The sequence below is a fragment of the Palaemon carinicauda genome, chromosome 25 (assembly GCF_036898095.1).
Source record: "Palaemon carinicauda isolate YSFRI2023 chromosome 25, ASM3689809v2, whole genome shotgun sequence".
NCBI classification, from domain to species: domain Eukaryota; kingdom Metazoa; phylum Arthropoda; class Malacostraca; order Decapoda; family Palaemonidae; genus Palaemon; species Palaemon carinicauda.
This window is the reverse complement of record NC_090749.1, coordinates 77,957,598-77,970,573: the sequence shown is the minus strand read 5'-3', so window position 1 is coordinate 77,970,573 and position 12,976 is coordinate 77,957,598. Positions and strand designations below refer to the sequence as shown.

Below are 12,976 nucleotides of genomic sequence, written 5' to 3'. Positions count from 1 at the left end.
GTTCTGTAACTTCCCTGGAAGTGTTCGAAGATTGATCTGTGAAGATGCAATGCGAGGGCACTATCACCCCTTATATGTAATTATCACAAGGATGAGAAACTGATAGGCCCTGGGTCATACATGAACTGCACTGTACAATGTAAAGAGAAACATTAACCCAGGAGGGAACATCAGCAAGAAACACTTACCATGTATAAGAATAAAGGGTTGATAGTGATTCACCATCCTCCAGCTCATATGGAGGATTGGTAGATATACTTCTTTGTATAAGGCTGCTTGCATCTATAGGATGTTTAATTGCAGATGCTTCTTTTCCTCAGACCACACTCTTGAGGCAACTAGGTCATTCAGGTACACTCCCCCCGCCTTTTTCTTTAACACATCCGAGAACAGATGTGACCGAGTCGCCCAATTGGAGGTTACACAACTGGGAGTCTTGCAATTATGAGTTACTTGCACTGCGAGACTCAAATAGAGGGGCTAGTGCAGCGAGGCTTGTGTGCTCATCTGAGAGATGCACAACTCGAACTACCCGCATCGTGAGGCTTACATTGCAAGACTTGAATGCGAGGTTCCAATGTGAGGCTCATGAAGCGATGTTTGTGAAGTGAGGATCCTCAGCAAAACTACTTTACAAAGAAGTGAGACTTAATGTGACATGACTCCAAGAAGATACACCCAGTATTGGAAGAGCCATGTCTGGGAAAGGTTGATCTAGAGACGTCTGAAAGGGATACAGCAATGCAGGAGAGTCAACTCCTGACGGACTAAATGACAGACTGCCAACACATGTGAGTCTATAATCTTGCTCCGAAAAAAACCGTAAGAACCAAAGCTGAAACATTACCCAGCGAGAGCAGTTAGACAAGCAACTCTCCCAAGGCACACTTTATCAGCACTCTAAGGGAGGGGCCCAAAAGTAGAATTTTCTTCCAAAGGCAGTGAACAATGCCACTCTCTTCAAAGACTCCAGATGGAAGGTCTAGAAGAATTATGATAAAAACCCAAGATAAATGCATGGCATCTAAGATCCTCCACTAAAGAGAATAGATCCAAACAAGGTTGACTACAAGCCTTGTGAGGATGCTCTATACTGAAGGAGCAAACCTGAAGGTCACCAAGCAAATGAAGGTCTCAGAATTTATTGGCAGGACCAAGCCATGAAGCGATCATCATGAGGGGCAGGAGAAGAAGTCAACTTCCCAGGAAAGTGGTTGGGTCCTGCACAACTCTGAACAAGTCACAAGGCAAAGACGATGTTCAGGCCTAAAAGTGCCAACTACACTGGTAGTGACATTAACCGCTTCGGAATGAAACCCTCGAAGAAAAAACGTCTGCCTCCACTGGTATCTAAGAGAACTTTGCAACATAACCTTAAGAGGTCCGGCCGGTATGCCAATAAATGGTGGTATGGGACGAAAAACACAGAATCCTGAAAAAAACTCACTGAGCCTCATACGGCAATGGAGAATGCTTATACGAAATATTTTGACAAAAATCCTCTTACTTTCATAATTACAGGGTAATTAGTAAAAGTAACTCGTTAAACAAAAAACATTGATTCCTACAAGAAAATGCAGTATTTCTTCTGTTATCAAAAATTTTTATAATTATTACATTTTAATATAAAACAAATTGTGAAAAATGGCATCTGTATAGATTCCATGAGTAACAAAACGATGTATTACACTGTAAATACACCCTTCGGTCTTCAGTTCTAGCATAAACCTCAGAGAGAGAGTACACGTTTGAGTTTGATCTCTGACATTCACTTGCTTTTACGTCTGTTTTTCTTTGTTTCGGCAAGAATTTCATCATGTCTAAGAGGAAAAGAAAATTTTCAACATCTCGCTAACATAAGGAAGTAGAAAATTCGCTCTAATAAGAGTTCAGAAGTGGGTAATAGAGGTGAAATTAGCGGAGTTAGTGAAGGATGGAGATGATGAAGGAGCTACCATCTCGCCTAAAGAAGCAAGTTATTAAGCAAGGGGATCTTCATTTATGATTAAATTATGATACATAACTTTAACTTGGTTTATTAATATCCAAAAGGAACATAAAATTCATAATAATCATGATTAATTAACATTGTCTTTGTAAAAATACAAGGAAAAACTTTAAACTCCCATATCTCGAAACTATACTTATTGACCTTCAAATTCTATCTTCTCCCTTAGTTTTAAAGATATAGCATTGAAATTTGGTATATAATTTAGAAAGACATTATAACATGATCAAATGTTGTCCTTTTTTCAATTTTTTGTTTCATTTTTTTTTTCTTGATTTTTTTCCCTCTGATTTTTAGGGTTTACCTTTTTACTATAATGAAAAAAAATATATCTAGCAAAACCTGCATCCTATGAAGGCTCTAAAGGGTAAAAAAACCCTGAAAAGGAGATTGAAAGGCTGGTAACCAACCAAAGGGCCACCAGAAAGACATCAGTTACAAAAAACGGCCTTAATAGCAGTAATTCCAAAGCAGGAAAGCCACGAGAAGAGAGAAACACTCCATCCATTACAGTAATCATAATCATGTTGGAAAAAAAGAAATAGAAATGAAAGAAAAACAGCACAAAATTCCAGACAACAAGAACATCTGTCCTTACCAACAGATGCTAACTAACGGGGGAAAAAGCATTCCCGCTACCAACTGGTAAATCACCTGTCGGTTATTGCACCTCGTTGTAAGTTTTTAAATGCTGTATTCCGGCTTCGCTGTTATCTATCTCCTATAGTAAAAGATGCTAGCCGACTGGTTTGATTATGAAATACAAACACAAATGAAATTAAGAGTTTAGTATACGCCTTTTAGTATTTATCGTTGTTTGCATTTAGTTCTCCAGGAAATCCAGAGAAGACAGAGACCCATAGGGTACCTTTTTTAAATTTCATCTAGTGGTCCAGTTTTCTTCTTGCGTAATATTCACTAAATTTCTCACTCAGTTCTGTTTCAGGGACCACTGGATTCCAAGGTAGTAGCAGCTCATGATCATCCCTTTTATACTTATTATGGTGTAAATATTTAATAGTTTCTATAAAAAAGGAATTTAGGCAATGATTCAGTGGTCTATATAGTCTCTTCCCTTTGGGGGGAAGTACAGGGCTCAACAAATCCATTTACTAGGGTGATACAGGAAAGAACCTGTAAGAAAGTTAACTCGGAATCGCCCTGCTCAGTGTCCAGAGCCTCAAGGATGGCTGGTGCTGGCAGACCACCTGCTGAACCATCCAAATCATCGTCCATGGTGTCATCCACCTCCTGGCTTGGTTGAATCATTGTCGTCATCGGCACATCTTTAGGGGATCAAGTCCTAGGTGGAGCATTGCCTGCCGAACGAGCCAACATAACAACTACTGCCTGTTGAACTTGCCTCTGTAAGTTTGGATCCTCCACAAGTTTGGAAGCCCAATTCTTTGGAACGAGCCTGTATCCTTCTGAACTTGGATCTTACTTCTGAAGACGCTAAGACGCTGCTAGTCTCCTTCTGCTGAGCCTCTGAGGGCTTAGAGGAGGCAATTGAAGGCCCTATGGGCTCGGATGGAAGAGGCAGTGTATGTCGACTCGATCAGCGACAGGCTTTATGAATCAATGTCCATATGGATCCTAGGGTGGATTGTGTCTCCTACACGGGGTGTGACCAGCCTCTTATGCCCTCATACAAGCACAGTTTTAACTGACATGCCGTCTGAACTGACAACTCTGCCATACACTGAGAGTGTCCACATATTATTCAATTCTGCCATCCGTCTAACCTCAGTTAATACCCAGCCAGCACTATGGCAACATCTGAAGACTGTGTTCTCTGCCTAGCCAAGGTGTAACGTGCAAGAAAAAAGCACCAAAGTAAATGGTGTAAACAATGGTTCTTTGGCAAGAGAAGATGTTCCACTAAATTATAGCATATAATGAAGTAGTACTAACATGAGAAGCAAGTGTAAAAGTTAATATATATATCGTCATCCTCATTATCATCAGCCGTTACTAATACAATGCAGAACAAAGGCCTCAGACATGTCCTTCCATTTGTGTCTGTTTATGGTCTTTCTATGCCATTTCACACCCTCAAACTTTCTTAGTTAGTAATCATCTTCTCTTCCTTACCCTAGTTCTTTTGCCATCTCTTAGGACCCATTCGGTTATTCATAATGCCCCTTTATTATCTCTCATTCTAATTATATGTTCTGCCCATGTCCATTTTTTTTTTTTTACAAGTTGTTAGAATATCCTCTACTTTACTTTGCCCTCATATCCATGTTACTCTTTTTCTATCTCTTTATGTTATTCCCATCATTATATTTCCAAAGCTCCTTGAGTTGCAACTAACTTATAATCTAGGGCTTCAGTAAGGCTCCAAGTTTCTGATCCATAATTTAATACTGGTACGGCCATCTAATTAAATACTTTTCTTTTTAGAGAAAATGGCCCTTTGCCTTTAATAATCTCATTTAGTTTACATAAAGCTCTCGATCCAACTGTTATCTTTTTTTTTTTTTTTTAAATTTCGGTCTCATTTCTGGGGAAACACTGTCTGTCCTAAGTATGTACTGTATATGCCTTAACAGTCTCTAAAGATTTGTCCAAAACTCTTATTTGTTGTCTGTGCATTTTCATTAAACATTTTGGTTTTACTTATTCATTTTCAGTCTTACATTTCTACTTTCTCTATTCAAAGCTTCTATCACCTTTTGCAATTGTTCCCGTGATTCATTAAACACAATTATGTCATCTCAAAATTTTGAGTTGTTAAGGTATTCCCCATTAATATTAATTCCTACATTTTTTCCAATCTAAATTTTTTTTTCAAACTTCTTCTGGGCATGCTGTGAATAATTTAACAGAGATGGGGTCACCCTGTCTAACTCCTTTCTCAATTGGAATTTTCTCACTAAACTTGAGTAGTTTTAGGATTGCTTTACTTCATTTATAAATATCTTCAAGTGTTTTAACATAAGATTCGTCTATTCCTTGCATGTAAAGGGTTTTCATTACTACTGAAGTTTTTACAGAATCAAAAGCATTCTCATATTCTATAAATCCCATACATAGTAATATGATATACTCTGTTGATTTTTCCATTAGTTGGTTAATTACATGGATATTGTCCATTGTTGAATACTAACTTCTAAAGCCTACCTGTTCTCTTGGTTGATTAAGCCTGCATGCGTATTGTGGACCCCATGTGGGGACCTAGTGCATGTGCAGAACCACATTTTTTTAGATTCCCTGGGTTCTTTCAGCTTTTCCCGAGAATTAGAGGTACGTCAGTTGGTGAGTTGTATCGGTCGAGGTAAAATGCATCAAACTAAGCCTCAGATATTCCCCAGATTACAGTCCCTCAAACCTTCGTCGGTCACCAGATGAGGACCATGTTATCAAACAATGCACAAATCTTAATATCGTACACTTTTACATTTTGATATTTATAAAAGTTAATTAGATTTTCAGAGAACATTGGTGAATAGTGTTGCTATGCAGTGATGTTGTCATCTTGAGGCTGAATGGTCACTTTATATAATTTGAGGGTCTTATATTGATTTCTGAGTGAACTATATGGGAAATATCCTACGTTAAAGGGCCTTCTCGGAATTCTTTTTTTTTATACCTTTTAATTGCTCATATTTACTATTTTTCAGGTTTTGTATTATAGGGTGGTAAATACTCAAGATATTTTAATATTTAGGTGGTTTACAGTGTACATTTTAAAGTACTGGTTTTTCTCACCAAATTAATTTCCTTTTTTTTTTTTTTTACCCCCGTCACAGATTTGGGGTTTTTGGCCCATATCCTACTTCATCGTTAACATCATCATAAGAACTCAGGAAAAGTGTACACAATTTTATAGCCTATTTTGTTAATGTATATATTTTTATCAATATATATATATATATATATATATATATATATATATATATATATATATATATATATATATATATATATATATATATATATATATATATATATATATATATATATATATATATATATATATATATATATATATATATATATATATATATATATATATATATATATATATATATATATATATATATATATATATATATATATATATATTCTTTTTTTCCTACGCACCTGAAATAGTATTTGGGAATGATTACTGACCAATGTCCAAGATACAGTTTTTCTGACATCTTTAATAAAAATGGAGTTATTTGATCCAAAAATTGAGGTCACTGTGCAGGTACCTGGTTACCAACAACGGACCACAAATTCAAGGTTACTGACGCAAGGTTAAAGTCTAGCTGTCTTTGTTTTCATCCTAATATGATCTTTGTAAAGATTTTATATATTACTGTACCAACTATGTGTCACACGATCGTACATAGTTCATTTTGTGTATATATTATGCTTGTATCTTTGCTCTTCACTAAAATGAACCAGATTAAACATGTCTGCTTTTCTCCTCTGTAACAGTGTCTGTTTTTTAAACATGAAATTTCTTGTTGCTTTGAGCTTTTGTATACAAAGGAGAGTGTTCTATAATAAATTTACTCAGTTGCTTTCAATCTGCCTTTTTGTCACAACCTTCTCTCGGCCCGTCACATTGGTGACCCCGGAAGTCGACTCGCTCCTCTCGCCTTCCAATACCCCCCCCCCCTCGCCCCTCCATCGTTGGTACTATGGAGGACTCTACGGAAATTATTGCTGCGACTCCCCCATTGAAACTTTCATCATTCGCCAGCGGAGAGGCGTTTGCTTGGTTTCAGCGCGCAGAAGTCCAGTTTCGCATCAAGGGCGTGACTCGCTCATCCCCCAAAGCATACTATGTTCTCGCGGCGATACCCGAGGACACCTTCCCGGAAATATCCGACTGGCTTTGTGAACAAGGAGACACCCCAAAAGCATATGACGCCCTCAAAACATACCTTCTGCAGCAGTACTCGTCGTCGCCAGTCGCCCGTATAACAAAGCCTTTTCAGATCTCGCAACAACCGTTGGGGACCAAAGGTCTTCGCTCGCCCTCAGGGAAATGACCAGTATGGCTCGCCTGCAACCTGCCGCAGACGGCTCTCCTTGTGAGGTGAACCTACTTCGTGCCCTTTGGATACGTGTTTACCGGGACCTATACGCGCTGCCATACCCGATGTCGATAGTTTACCCATAAAGGACTTGATGACCAAAGCCGACACCCTTATGGACAGCCACTTCAAGACCTCCATCAACGCCTCCACCCCTGACGAAGAGGACGCCTATTCAACGTCACCCGAAGCTGACGTGAATGCTGTAGGACATACACGCCTACCCCGTGACGTGCCGAAGCGGCAACAAAGCCACCCACCACTCACTCGCGCCCCAACCAATGACTTCTACGGCCACTTACTACCTCCCATTCGCCGCAGTTTTGCTACTACCACTTCAGATTCAGGGCAACCGCGAAGAAATGTGCCAAGGATTGTCAGTGGCCAAAAAACGAGTAAGTAGGCCATCGCTCGTGGCGGTGGCCTCCCATGTTTCTAATCTTTTCTTTTTATATGATGCAGGAACGGGCCTGCGATTTTTGGTAGACGCGGGTGCTTGTCGTTCTCTTTTGCCAAGGGAACTCTTCAGGACACGACTTAGTCTGTCTACGTCTGCCGACGTCCGCTTGGTAGCAGCCAATGGATCTGCGATACCCACCTACGGTTACGAGAACCTCACATTATCGTTCGGAAATGGTAAATTTAATTGGAAGTTTCTCATTGCTGACGTCACATTGCCAATCCTCGGTGCGGATTTCCTCTCTTATTTCCACTTTCTGGTCGATGCCCCCCACCGACGATTGGTCAACGCAGACTCGTACTTGTCAACACCTCTTCAACCCGCCCCCTACAACCTCGCTCTCCACATCAGCGCACCCACGGATGCCTACGCCCACCTCCTCACGTTGTACCCGGAAGTTTTCCGTCCAGAACTTCGCCAAACGCCCACGGCTCCTGCCAAGCACGGTATTTATCACCATATCAAGATGACGGGACCCCCAGTCTTCGCAAAATTCAGACGTCTGGCACCGGAACGATTGGCAGCCGCCAAACAGACGTACGCCGAAATGGAGGAAATGGGCCTTTGCCAAAAGGCCTCCAGCCCATGGTCGTCACTCTTACACATCGTTCTGAAGAAAGACGGCTCCCTCCGTCCGTGCGGGGATTACAGGCGCCTGAACATGCAAACAGAACCGGATCACTACCCCCTCCCAAACATTGCCGACGTGACCTCCTACCTGTAAAAAGCAAAGGTTTTCTCTACGCTCGACCTCCTGAAGGGTTATTATCAGGTGCCTATGAACCCAGAAGACATCCCCAAGACCGCCATCACCACTCCGTTTGGTGCATACACCTTCAATTACTCCTGTTTTGGCCTTCGTAATGCTGGGGCCACGTTTCAACATCTCATTGATGGCATCTTAGGGGACCTCCCCTTCTGTGTGTTATGTGGACGACATACTTGTGTTCTCCTCCTCAAAAGAGGAACACCTCCGTCACCTGCACATCGTGCTCGACCGCCTGTAACAAAACGGCCTTGTAGGCGGTACAACAAGTGTACCTTTGGCTCCAACGAAGTGTCGTTCTTAGGGCACCGCATCACTCCTGAAGGAGTCCATCCCCTCCCTGAGAAGGTAGCAGCTGTTCAGGACTTCCCCGCGCCCTCGACCGTCAAAGCTCTGCAGGAATTTTTGGGCATGATCAACTATTATCACCGTTTTTTGCCAGCCATTGCTGCCACTCTTGCTCCCCTCTATGCCTCCCTCAAGGGCAAGCCAAAGGACCTGAAGTGGGGTCCCCTTCAAGAAGCAGCCTTCTGCAAAGCAAATAAGGCCCTATCAACCGCTGCAGCTCTCACTTTTCCTATCCCACATGCCCCTCTCCGTCCCTCCACCGATACCAGCAATGTCGCTATTGGTGCTGTACTCGAGCAGGTGGTCAACGGCTCGCCCCGCCCATTGGCCTTCTTCAGCAGAAAACTATCCAAGGCAGAATCGGGTTATTCTACCTTCGATCGCGAATTGCTGGCGGTGCACTTGGCTGTCCATCACTTTCGCCATTTCTTAGAAGGTACGCCCTTCGTCATTCGCACAGACCACATGCCTCTGGTGCACGCCTTCACTCGACAGTCTGACGCCTGGTCCGCCCGTCAACGCCGACATCTCTCTGCCGTGGCTGAATACAATTGCATCCTTCAATACGTCCCTGGGAAAATGAATCCCGTTGCCAATGCCCTGTCAAAAAACACGTTGGCTGCCGTTCAACTGGGATTGGATTACAACGCCCTGGCTGAAGCCCAACAACAGGATCCAGAGTATCAAGCATTTAGGACATCCTGCGCATCCCTCCGTTGGGAAGACATACCCCTCGAAGACTCCAACACCACCCTCCTCTGTGACGTCAGTACTGGTAGACCGCGACCATGGATCCCTGCTCCCATGCGCCGGCAGGTGTTTGATTTCATTCACGGTCTTTCACATCCCTCGTGCCGTTCTACTGCACAGCTGCTGAAGACGAAATTCATTTGGCACAGCATTTCTAAGGATGCTAAGGATTGGGTCCGCGCCTGTACTTCTTGCCAAACTTCCAAAGTACATCAACACACGGATTCAGGAGTGGGCACCTTTCCTCAACCTCAGCGTTGTTTGGCACACATTCACGTCGGCGTTGTAGGTCCCCTACCCACATCACAAGGACATCGTTACCTGTTTACCGTCATCGACCGCTCCACTCGTTGGCCTGAAGCCATTCCCATGGAAACTGCAACGTCCGCCTCATGTACAACTGCCTTACTCTCAGGATGGATTGCAAGATTTGGTATCCCTGAGCATATTACTTCTGACAGGGGTACCACTTTCACCTCTCAATTGTAGACATCATTAGCAAATCTCCTGGGCATCCCACTACATCAGACAACGGCCTATAACCCCGCTGCCAATGGAATGGTTGAACGTTTTCATCGCACCCTCAAAGCAGCTTTGATGTCCCGCTGCAAGGATTCCAACTGGTTTACTCAGCTTCCCTGGGTCCTCCTGGGACTAAGGACCACTCCTAAAGACGCCCTCGACGTCTCGGCAGCTTAAATGGTGTATGGCGATCCGTTAGTCGTCCCTGCCGAATTTTTTCCTTCTACAACCTCCTCCGACGATCTCAAGCGCATACGTCACGTCGTGGGAAAATTTACTCCATGCCGCCAGACTTACTAGCCCCCAGCGAAGCATCACATACCAACAGACTTGCACTCTGCAACGCACGTCTTCCTGCGCAACGACACTAGCAAGCCACCGCTAACGCCCCCTTACACGGGCCCTTTCCTTGTGATCCGCCGCAGTCCGAAAGCATTCCTACTAAACATTCGTGGCAAAGAAGACTGGGTCTCCATTGATCGTCTTAAACCTGCTTATCTCCTGCCAGATGACCCGCCTACAGTTCGCCTCTCTAGATCAGGGCACCCTATTTAACATGTACAGTATGTAATTTTTAGGGGGGGAGCCATGTACCAACCGTGTATCACACGATCGTACATGTAACAATATGTGAATGTTGTGGTCAGGATTTCGTATGTAATCAGTGTATGAATATTGTTTGGTACGCTGTCTATGTTTGTAAATGATATCTGTTGTTTATGTTTGGGTAAGTCACGTGACCACACAGTCTTCCGCATTCTCCCCCGCTCTACACATGTTGGCTCGGCAATGCTGTATAACTTGCTGTTTAACTTGTATAATAAACTAAGGTTAATTACCCTCAGCTTATCAATGAGAACCCATAACATGGTGTCAGAAGTGGTTCTTATCTACATATAAGCTGGATTAAAGAAGAAATGAGGGTAAGTGACAACTTACAAGTTACGGACCAGTTTGTTGATGTCCTAGGCTACGCCGTTTGCCGACGTGCATAATTTTTCCCAGTGGGATAAGTTTATTTTTTCTCATCATAATTAAGGTAGTTTTGTACCATAAAGATGAATGTACAGCTAACTCCACCAAGTCCTATGGACTTTAGTGCAAGTACTAATGTAGCCCCCAAATGGAAGAAATTTAAAGAAGCTTTTTTTGGGCTCAAGCCATGTCGTCCTGATGGAAGTTCCTCTAAAGTAGCTTCCTAGGGTATATTACATCAGGACGACATGGCCATCTTACCCAAAAATAGATTTTTCGCTTCGCTCAAAATCCGTTTTCTATGTAGTGAAGGAAAATGTTTCTTCTGTAATAGGTTATGAGGATGGACAGAGACTGAAATTGATCAAAATTCTTGTGAATGATAACCCAAGTGCTAAGCAAGAAATAAATGAGGTTTCTCCGAAAGTGTTAGATAGAAACAAGATTATTTCTGATTTTCCTGATTTATTCGAAGGATTGGGGGAATTAGGACCTCCATGTAAGATAAATATTGATGATACAGTGTCACCAGTGATCCATGCTCCAATAAAAGTTCCTTTTGCCCTTAAGAGAAAATTGAAGCAGCAGTTAAGTAGTATGGAAGGTACCATTATTTAAAAGGTCTCAGAACCTACAAATTGGGTTTCTAGCATGGTTTTAGTAACAAAACCAAATTCAGATTTAAGGATTTGTTTAGATCCTACAGATCTGAACAAAGCTATCAGGAGACCCCATTATCCACTTCCAACAATTGAGGAAATTTTACCAAGATTGAGTAAAGCTAAAATATTTTCAATACTTGATGCAAAGAACGGATTTTGGCAAGTGCAACTTGACAAAGAGTCAAGTTATTTGACTACATTTAATACGCCTTTTGGTAGGTATAGATGGAAGAGAATGCCTTTTGGTATATCATCGGCACCAGAAGAGTACCAGAGACGAATGCATGATGCCTTACATAATTTAGATGGCATAGAAGTAATAGCAGACGATATCCTAGTTTATGGCAAAGGAAATACTGATCAGGAAGCTTTGGAAAACCATGATAAGAACCTATTGGCGTTACTACAAAGATGCCAAAAAGAAAACATCAAGTTAAATCAAGAGAAGATGAAATTACATGTGACTGAAGTTAAGTACATTGGACATTTGCTAACAAAGGATGGTGTTTGTCCAGATCCAAAGAAAATTGAAGCTATTAATTGTCTAAAAGTGCCAAGTGATGTTAAATCATTGAAAAGATTTCTAGGGATGGTTAATTATCTTTCAAAGTTTTTACCAAGGTTGTCAGAAGTAACTCAACCATTAAGAAATCTGGAAAAGAAAAATGTTGAATGGCAGTGGAACTCTTCTCATGATGAAGCATTCTCCAAGATTAAGAAACTAATTGTTGAAGCTCCTTGCTTGAAATATTTTGACAGTAATTGTAATGTGTCTTTACAGTGTGATGCTTCAATGTCAGGATTAGGTGCTGTCCTAATGCAAAACGGTCACCCTGTGGCTTATGCTTCTAAATCGTTAAATGAAACAGAACAGTAATATGCTCAAATAGAAAAAGAGATGTTAGCCATTGTTTTTGCAGCGTTACGGTTTAATCAATACCTTTTTGGGCTCAAGCCATGGCGTCCTGATGGAAGGTTCCTTTTTGGTAGCTTCCTTGGGTATATAACTACTAAGATATTCCCAGAGAATTTAACCACAGGTTATCACAGAATTCTAACTTCTGGAGCGAGTATCCTAAAGGTTTCCCTTTAAGACATCGTATATCAACAGGGGACGCATGTATTAACGCGCCACATAGCTATCTGCACCCCATACAGAGTTAACACTTCGATATGGAGGGACGGAGAATAGCTGGGGAGCTGTTCCACAGCTAATCCCGTCCGTGGCTACTTTTGGTACTCGAGACGTAAACAAACGAGCGCCATTGCTAAATGACGTCACGTCCGTCCTCATCCTTCATTTAGTGGCTTGCCTTACTAGTCGGACTTTTCCCTGTGTGATCTTTATCGACTTGCATCTTAGCCATGTCTCTACCCTCGGCCTCGCCTTCTTCTGGAAAGTTGAGTACAAGGTTCCAGTATTGTTTAAATAAGCTCTGACCGTAAAGT

At 41.9% G+C, this 12,976-nt stretch overlaps 1 protein-coding gene across 5 annotated transcripts in view; it reads right to left on the bottom strand.

Moving 5' to 3' along the window:
* The window catches only part of LOC137618667 (zinc finger protein ZFP2-like), a 155,351-nt gene that overhangs the window by 21,645 nt on the left and 120,730 nt on the right, over positions 1-12,976 (bottom strand). The window lies entirely within an intron of this gene.